This window comes from Apus apus, chromosome 25, assembly GCF_020740795.1.
Source record: "Apus apus isolate bApuApu2 chromosome 25, bApuApu2.pri.cur, whole genome shotgun sequence".
Lineage (NCBI taxonomy): Eukaryota > Metazoa > Chordata > Aves > Apodiformes > Apodidae > Apus > Apus apus.
In genome coordinates, this window is record NC_067306.1 from 5926361 (window position 1) to 5935949 (window position 9589).

A 9589-nucleotide genomic window follows, 5' to 3' on the forward strand; every position below is an offset into this window, starting at 1 on the left:
TGAGATACTTTATGCCTTCTTTGCCTCCGTCTTTAATATTCAGACCAGCTTCCCCCAAGGTGTTCAGCCTCCTGAGCTGTAAGATAAGGACAGAGAGCCAAACAACCTCCCTGTAATCCAGGAGGAAGCAGTTAATGATCTGCTTCTGTACCTGGACACACACAAGTCTATGGGGCCTGATGGGATCCACCCTAGTGTACTGAGGGAGCTGGCAGGGGAGTTTACTAAGCGAATGTATATAGCAAGAGGGACGTGATGCCATCTGTCCAGTCTGCCGCTCCCTACGAGAGGGTTGTAGAGACAACTCTTCTGTTGTTTTAGCGTCCAAAGCAGCAGATTCAACAAGCGGAGCCAAGCAGTCTTGGTCTCTCTGGATGTAACTATAAACATTTGGGCATTATCAGTCCACTTGCTGTGATTTTCAGCAAGTGTGCTGCTTCAAAGAGAGTTCACTCCCCCGCCTCCGCCCCCCCCCCCAAAAAAAAAAAAAAAAAAAATCAATACAAAGAAATAGGGAAATAGGGGTGTCAAGGGAGAACTCGGGGTCTTTTCCCCTGAGCTTCCACAGTAATTGAAACAAACCTTCCAGACATCCATGAAGTTGCTTGCTCCTGCTCCCTGGCAGGCCAAAGGCCTTGGTCATCTGAAGCAGAAGTATGAGAGTGGTGCCCTTTTTCCTGTTAACTTTGTCACAAGCAAGCCCGCAGGAATGACACTCGTGCACATCACCTGTCTGCAGGGGATATCACCAGCACTTGAGCCAAGTCTTCTGCCTGCGCTGACGCGTTTCAGCTCCGGAAATCCTCAGGCCTCTCCTTTGGGAAGCTTTCATATGCAAAAACACGTGGCATAAGCCAGGAAATGAATTGCAGTGATGCAGTGGAGGAAACCAAGACACAGCCCGTACCATTACCTGGGATGGTTTGCATTTGACAGGAGCTCGTCAGAAAATTATTACTTTCACACAGGCTGCCTCTGGGCCTGAGGCAGTGCAGGGCTACTATAAAAGGCAGCCCAGCTCTAAGCTGTCTCATCCACTTCTCTCGCCTCCTTCTCCTTGGGAATCAGGTGAGCGTGAAGCCTCTTCTCCACCTCCTTCAAGATCAGGGCTCTGTTTGATGTGTGTCTCAGGTGACATGGGCTGTCCTAGCCCAAGGCTAGGAGGTGCTTCTTATGGGACACGCAAAGGGAAAGAAGGTCTTTCCTAGAGAGATGCTGCGGCTTTGTTGAGGTGGCTCCTGGGCTTTGAGATTTCCAGCAAATGATGCGCCAGGGAGGGTCTTGGCTCTACTGTGGTTGGTGTATTGCTGCTTCTCATGTATCCCTTTACTCTGCTTGTCTCTGCTGCCTCTCCCAGGTGCACTTCTTTCCTAGAGTTATGTCCTGCAATGAGAAGTGCCAGCCCTGCTGCCAGCCTTGCTGCCAGCCCTGCTGCCAGCCTTGTTGCCAGCCCTGCGGCCCAACCCCACTGGCCAGCAGCTGCAATGAGCCCTGTTGCAGGCAGTGCCAGAACTCAGTTGTAGTCATCGAGCCCTCCCCCGTGGTGGTGACCCTGCCCGGCCCCATCCTCAGCTCCTTCCCACAGAACACCGTGGTGGGCTCCTCCACCTCTGCTGCTGTTGGCAGCATCCTCAGCTGTGACGGAGTGCCCATCAACTCTGGGTGCTGTGACCTCTCCTGCATTGCCAGCCGCTGCTGTGGCAGCAGATGCCCCCCCTGCTAAAGGTGTTGAAAACGTCCCCTGGCAATAACCTCCTGAGACCTCCGAACATGGTGATGGACAGGCAATAGAGCTCATGAACATTCCATCTAGAGCTTTGTGGCATGGTTTTCTTCTTCCACTCTCTTGTCTTTCTCTCTTCCTTTGCTCTCTCTGTCTCCCACTGCCAGCCTAGTGGCATCCTGTGTGCCTCCCTCCCTCCTCAGGGCAGGCAGAAGGACACCCTATAAGAGCTTCACCGCAGCTTCTTACTGGCTGCCCCTGGTGCCCCCTCCGAGCCACCTCCTTTTCTTCTTTTGACTCAATAAAGTTGTGCGGTATCCAAGTCCAGTCCCCCGAGTGCTCTTTCAGCAGCTCCTCCAACCTGCTAAAGGGAACTGTAGAGAAAGGGGAGGGTGGGATTCCCTGTAGTGGATTTTGTGCGTCGGAAACTTGGTAAGTTGAGTTTGTGCTTTCACGGATAAACCAAATAAAATTGCTTCCGAGAAGTGCTCTGCTTAGTGGGCGTCCCACCCTAGCTTAGCTCCCTTGGGAAAAGACTTTTGCGGCTCCTACCCGGTGTTCTCTCCTCTTCTCCATCACATTTGATGGTATCTCCAGTGACAGTCTACATTACAGCCAACAGGCGCCTTGGGCATTTGAGGCAGGCAATTTAGAATGGGGCAATTAGGAAACAAATGCACCCAGGAACTGCCACACATACAACAAGGTGCAACAAGTGTCAACCATTTCATGGCAATGATCTGTTCCAGCAAACCAGAAATGTTGCTCAGAAGCCTGCCGGGTCCTCTCTGCTCTGTTCTACTAGCCACGCCCAGGCCCAAGCATGGTCAGACCTTCATCGGGGCTAAATAGGTTCCGTCAGTTGTCAACCGGGGCTGGTTTGTCCCTCTGACAACAAGAGACTAGATATAACTCACCGCAGCTTTGCTCCTTCGCTCTCATCTGGGAAGCTGTTTCCTTTTGGAAAGGGGAAGTCTCCTGTAAGTGATTTCATTCTCCAGGGCTTCCCAGACCTCCCAAGATGGGCCCACGGCCTCATGTGCCACTATCTTCTCCATGAATCTTCCAGCCCCGGAGGGGAATGGGCCCCCTCATTGTCACTGTGTGGAGCAAACTGCACCTGCAGACCTTGATGTATTTCTTCTTCCTCATGAGGTTTCCTTTGTGGAGATCTGCTACACCACCATTGTTTCAGAAGCAATGAAGACTTTCCTTGTCAGTCCTGTGTAGTTTTCAGAGATGCCCAAAGGCCTGGAGAACCTGTCCTCTGAGGAAGAGCTGAAGGAATGAGGGGTTATCTCCCTGGAAAAAAGGAAGGCTTGGGAAATTAGTTTTCCAACTAATGGACAAAACAAAAAGGAGAGGTGCTGTGCTGGACCTTGTTCTCACCAACAAGGAAAGGCTGGTGAGGGATGCTAAGCTCAAACGCAGCCTCAGGTCTAGCGACCATGAAATGGTGGAGCTCAAGGTCCTCAGGGCAGCAAGGAGGGCTCACAGAAAGCTCACTGCCCTTGACTTGAGGAGGGCAGATTTCAGCCTCTTCAGGGATCGGCTTGAGAGTGTCGTGGGATAACATCCTGGAGGGAAGAGGGGCCCATGAAAGCTAGGGATCAGGTAAAAAGGGCCAAATCGCAGATGAAAGTAAATCTTGCCAGGGATGTAAAGAGCAATAAGAAAAACTTCTATAGTATGTTGGGGATATAAAGAAAACCAAGGAAAATGTAGGCTCTCAGCTGAAGGAAACAGGAGACCTAGCTATGCAGGATATTGAGAAGGCTGAGGTTCTCAAATACTTCTTTGCATCGGTCTTCTCTGGCAAGTGCTCCAGCCTCATCACAAAGGCCACAGCAGGTGTGAGCAGGGACTGGGAGAACAAAGCACCCCCCACACACTGTAGGAAAAGAGCAGGTTCGGGACCACCTGAAGAACCTGAAGGTGCACGAGTCTATGGGACCTGCTGGAGCCCATCCCCGGGTCCAGAGAGAGCTGGCGGATGCAGTTGCAGGCCTCTGCAACATCATATTTGAGAGGTCATGGCAGTCTGGTGAGGTTCCCCCCCACTGAAAAAAAGGGAAATATTGCCCCTATTTTTACAATGGGGAATAAGGAAGACCCGGGTAACTGCAGACCAGTCAAGTCTCACCTCTGTGCCGGGCAAGATCATTGAACAGATCCTCCTGGAAAATCTGCTGAGGCACATGGAAAATAAGGAGCTGATTGGTGACAGCCAACACGGCTTCACTAAGGGCAAATGATGCCTGGCCAATTTGATGGCTTCTATGGCATGGCTACAGACATGGTGGATAACGGCAGAGCAACTGACGTCATCTACCTGGATTTGTGCAAGGCATTTGACACCGTCCCACGTGACATCCTGGTCTCCAAACTGACAAGACATAGACCTGACAGATGGATCACTTGGTGGATAAGTAATTACCTGGACGGCTGCAGCCAGAGAGCTGTGGTCGATGGTTCAGTGTCCAAATGGAGGCAAGTGACGACTGGTGTTCCTCAGGGGTCGGTACTGGGACCAGTGTCGTTCAACATCTTTGTTGGAGACATGGACAGAGGGATTGAGCGTATCCTCAGCAAGTCTGCTGACGATACCAAGCTGTGTGGAGTAGTTGACACCCTGGAGGGAAGGGATGTCGTCCAGAGAGAGCTTGACAGGCTGGAGAGGTGGGCCAAGGCCAACCTCATGAAGTTCAACAAGACCAAGTGCAAGGTCCTGCACCTGGGTCGACGCAACCCCCGGCAGAAATGCAGGCTGGGGAGAGAATGGCTAGAGAGCAGTCCCAAGGAAAAGGACTTGGGGGCGGTAGCAGATGAGAAGCTCAACGTGAGCCGCCAGTGTGTGCTCGCAGCCCAGAGGACCAGTTGTGTCCTGGGCTGCATCAAAAGAAGTGTGGCCAGCAGGGTGAGGGTGGCGATTCTGACCCTCTACTTCTCTCTGGCGAGTACTCCACCTGGAATACTGCGTACAGCTCTAGAGACCTCATCACAGGAAAGACAAGGAGCTGTTGGAGAGGGCCCAGAGAAGGGCCACGAAGATGATCAAAGGGCTGGAGCACGTCTGCTACAAAGACAGGTTGAGAGAATTGGGGCTATTCCGCCTGGAGAAGAGAAGATTCCGGGGAGACCTTATAGCAGCCACCCAGTACCTGAAGGGGGCCTACAGGAAAGCTGAGGAGGGGCTTTTCACCAGAGAGGGCAGTGACAGGACAAGAGGTAATGGTTTTAAACTGAAAGAGAGTCTCTTCTCAGTGATGATTGTGATGTCTTTGTATGCAAACTGTTCCACTGCACCACTGTCATGACTAAGCAAATCCACACTCTGGAACAGTGTATTGAAATGGAGACTTGCATTTTCTGCAGAGAAAATGGAGTGCTGCATGGCTAATGTCCTCTTTGTTTCCCAGACTTGTTCACCTAGAGACACATCCACTGCAGGCAGGGAACACCAAAGATGTCAGGAACATTTAAACTCCTTTTCTAGGAGACGTTTGTCATGACCAAGAGAAACGTGAAGCCCCAAAGGCTCAAGCAGCAGGTCCACGTGAGACTTCTCATGAAGTCTCTTTCTAAGATGGCAGGTACCTGTAGCCAGAGGCGTGTGTTGATTATCTAGGTTTTCTAGGTGACAGCTCTGCTGTGCAGCGAAGGGATCCCTCCTGGGGTCTATTGCCTAAGTGCAGGGCAGAGCGGGGCCTTGGATCCATGCTGGAAGGCTGGTGCCTTCCTGGCCTTAGAAGAACTTGCTCTGCCAGTGTAACTGCCCAGACAAGTCCTGTTCCTGGCACAGCCCTGCCCTTTGGAGTGCCCATGGAGTTCCCAGTGGTGTGCAGGGTCTGTTGGAGGACAGTTCTCTTACATCCAGGGCCTGCAGTGACTCTGGCCTGCATGTGAGGAGCAGAGGACCTATGATCAGGGCTGACCCTGCCTCAGAGCACCTGGGGAGCCAGGGAAGATGAGTAAGGGCAGGGTTTTCACCAAGTGCCCCGTGAGGTGGACAAAGATAAGTGTCTCTGTCCCAGACTGTGAGCAGGAAGAGCAAGAGGGAAACCTCCCATGGTCTGTGGAGCGCTGTGTGCATGAACCATTATTTTAAGCACAGCAGGAGTTCCTTTGATGCACCCAGGAGAGGATGGACACCCGAGGGGTGCCAGGATTTAGAGCATTACACAGGGCTGAAGGCCAGGGTCTGAAAAGAAAGTGTCACGTATCATTCAAAAGCATATGTGAATGGTCGCCTTAGTAAGGAAGCCACAAGTCATTTGGGCAGGGAAGATGGGCCCCCGAAACAAGCCGTGAGAAGGCAGGGGTCATCGGATTGCATGGAGCCCAGGTCACTGCTCTGTGCAGTGCTGCGTCTGCCAAGTGTCCATCTGCCTGTAAGCAACGTGGAGGTTGCCTGAAAGTGGGTCTGTGGGCACTGGTTGCTCTCCTGGAGATCCAGTGGCCCACAGGCACTGTGTGTTCACAGGGAGTAGGGATTCAGTTGTGTGGCCGGCGTGTGGTTGTTACCAATCCCAACTTCAGATTTACCTCAGCCCTGGGCTTAGTGATGACGAAAAGCTGAAGTTTTCAATTCTTAGTGATGTGAGGAGGGGGGTAAGCAAAACCTCCACCTTAGACTTCTGGAGGGTGCAATTTTGTCTGTTCAGGGCATTGGTTGAGAGTCCCTTGGGAGACAGTCCTGAAGGGCAAAGGGGTCCAGGACGGCTGGAGACTCTTCAAGAAAGAAATCTTCGAGGGCCACAAACAGCCGTCCCTGTGTGTTGCAAGACCAAAGGGCAGGGAAGATGGCCTGCATGGTTGAACCGTGAGCTTTTGACAGGACCACTTTTGAAAGAAGGGACAGGCAACTCAAGAGAAGTACAGAGATCTCATGAGGTCATACAGGGAGAAAATCAGGAAGGAAAAAGCCCAGCTGGAGCTCATCTTGGCCACTGACATAAGGGACAACAGAAAACGTGTATATAAATCCATCAACAATAAAAAGAGAACCAGGGAGAACCTCCATCCCTTACTGGGTGCGGGGCGGGGGGGAACAGTGCAAACAAGGATGAAGAAAAGGCTGAGATACTTTATGCCTTCTTTGCCTCCGTCTTTAATATTCAGACCAGCTTCCCCCAAGGTGTTCAGCCTCCTGAGCTGTAAGATAAGGACAGAGAGCCAAACAACCTCCCTGTAATCCAGGAGGAAGCAGTTAATGATCTGCTTCTGTACCTGGACACACACAAGTCTATGGGGCCTGATGGGATCCACCCTAGTGTACTGAGGGAGCTGGCAGGGGAGTTTACTAAGCGAATGTATATAGCAAGAGGGACGTGATGCCATCTGTCCAGTCTGCCGCTCCCTACGAGAGGGTTGTAGAGACAACTCTTCTGTTGTTTTAGCGTCCAAAGCAGCAGATTCAACAAGCGGAGCCAAGCAGTCTTGGTCTCTCTGGATGTAACTATAAACATTTGGGCATTATCAGTCCACTTGCTGTGATTTTCAGCAAGTGTGCTGCTTCAAAGAGAGTTCACTCCCCCGCCTCCGCCCCCCCCCCAAAAAAAAAAAAAAAAAAAAATCAATACAAAGAAATAGGGAAATAGGGGTGTCAAGGGAGAACTCGGGGTCTTTTCCCCTGAGCTTCCACAGTAATTGAAACAAACCTTCCAGACATCCATGAAGTTGCTTGCTCCTGCTCCCTGGCAGGCCAAAGGCCTTGGTCATCTGAAGCAGAAGTATGAGAGTGGTGCCCTTTTTCCTGTTAACTTTGTCACAAGCAAGCCCGCAGGAATGACACTCGTGCACATCACCTGTCTGCAGGGGATATCACCAGCACTTGAGCCAAGTCTTCTGCCTGCGCTGACGCGTTTCAGCTCCGGAAATCCTCAGGCCTCTCCTTTGGGAAGCTTTCATATGCAAAAACACGTGGCATAAGCCAGGAAATGAATTGCAGTGATGCAGTGGAGGAAACCAAGACACAGCCCGTACCATTACCTGGGATGGTTTGCATTTGACAGGAGCTCGTCAGAAAATTATTACTTTCACACAGGCTGCCTCTGGGCCTGAGGCAGTGCAGGGCTACTATAAAAGGCAGCCCAGCTCTAAGCTGTCTCATCCACTTCTCTCGCCTCCTTCTCCTTGGGAATCAGGTGAGCGTGAAGCCTCTTCTCCACCTCCTTCAAGATCAGGGCTCTGTTTGATGTGTGTCTCAGGTGACATGGGCTGTCCTAGCCCAAGGCTAGGAGGTGCTTCTTATGGGACACGCAAAGGGAAAGAAGGTCTTTCCTAGAGAGATGCTGCGGCTTTGTTGAGGTGGCTCCTGGGCTTTGAGATTTCCAGCAAATGATGCGCCAGGGAGGGTCTTGGCTCTACTGTGGTTGGTGTATTGCTGCTTCTCATGTATCCCTTTACTCTGCTTGTCTCTGCTGCCTCTCCCAGGTGCACTTCTTTCCTAGAGTTATGTCCTGCAATGAGAAGTGCCAGCCCTGCTGCCAGCCTTGCTGCCAGCCCTGCTGCCAGCCTTGTTGCCAGCCCTGCGGCCCAACCCCACTGGCCAGCAGCTGCAATGAGCCCTGTTGCAGGCAGTGCCAGAACTCAGTTGTAGTCATCGAGCCCTCCCCCGTGGTGGTGACCCTGCCCGGCCCCATCCTCAGCTCCTTCCCACAGAACACCGTGGTGGGCTCCTCCACCTCTGCTGCTGTTGGCAGCATCCTCAGCTGTGACGGAGTGCCCATCAACTCTGGGTGCTGTGACCTCTCCTGCATTGCCAGCCGCTGCTGTGGCAGCAGATGCCCCCCCTGCTAAAGGTGTTGAAAACGTCCCCTGGCAATAACCTCCTGAGACCTCCGAACATGGTGATGGACAGGCAATAGAGCTCATGAACATTCCATCTAGAGCTTTGTGGCATGGTTTTCTTCTTCCACTCTCTTGTCTTTCTCTCTTCCTTTGCTCTCTCTGTCTCCCACTGCCAGCCTAGTGGCATCCTGTGTGCCTCCCTCCCTCCTCAGGGCAGGCAGAAGGACACCCTATAAGAGCTTCACCGCAGCTTCTTACTGGCTGCCCCTGGTGCCCCCTCCGAGCCACCTCCTTTTCTTCTTTTGACTCAATAAAGTTGTGCGGTATCCAAGTCCAGTCCCCCGAGTGCTCTTTCAGCAGCTCCTCCAACCTGCTAAAGGGAACTGTAGAGAAAGGGGAGGGTGGGATTCCCTGTAGTGGATTTTGTGCGTCGGAAACTTGGTAAGTTGAGTTTGTGCTTTCACGGATAAACCAAATAAAATTGCTTCCGAGAAGTGCTCTGCTTAGTGGGCGTCCCACCCTAGCTTAGCTCCCTTGGGAAAAGACTTTTGCGGCTCCTACCCAGTGTTCTCTCCTCTTCTCCATCACATTTGATGGTATCTCCAGTGACAGTCTACATTACAGCCAACAGGCGCCTTGGGCATTTGAGGCAGGCAATTTAGAATGGGGCAATTAGGAAACAAATGCACCCAGGAACTGCCACACATACAACAAGGTGCAACAAGTGTCAACCATTTCATGGCAATGATCTGTTCCAGCAAACCAGAAATGTTGCTCAGAAGCCTGCCGGGTCCTCTCTGCTCTGTTCTACTAGCCACGCCCAGGCCCAAGCATGGTCAGACCTTCATCGGGGCTAAATAGGTTCCGTCAGTTGTCAACCGGGGCTGGTTTGTCCCTCTGACAACAAGAGACTAGATATAACTCACCGCAGCTTTGCTCCTTCGCTCTCATCTGGGAAGCTGTTTCCTTTTGGAAAGGGGAAGTCCCCTGTAAGTGATTTCATTCTCCAGGGCTTCCCAGACCTCCCAAGATGGGCCCACGGCCTCATGTGCCACTATCTTCTCCATGAATCTT

General features: G+C 52.0%; 2 pseudogenes; both read left to right on the top strand.

The window, feature by feature from the left end:
• The first annotated feature begins 874 nt into the window (after nucleotides 1-874).
• LOC127394278 (feather keratin Cos1-1/Cos1-3/Cos2-1-like) lies at nucleotides 875-1723 on the top strand (annotated as a pseudogene).
• Nucleotides 1724-7675: 5952 nt separating this feature from the next.
• LOC127394279 (feather keratin Cos1-1/Cos1-3/Cos2-1-like) lies at nucleotides 7676-8524 on the top strand (annotated as a pseudogene).
• The last annotated feature ends 1065 nt before the right edge of the window (nucleotides 8525-9589 follow it).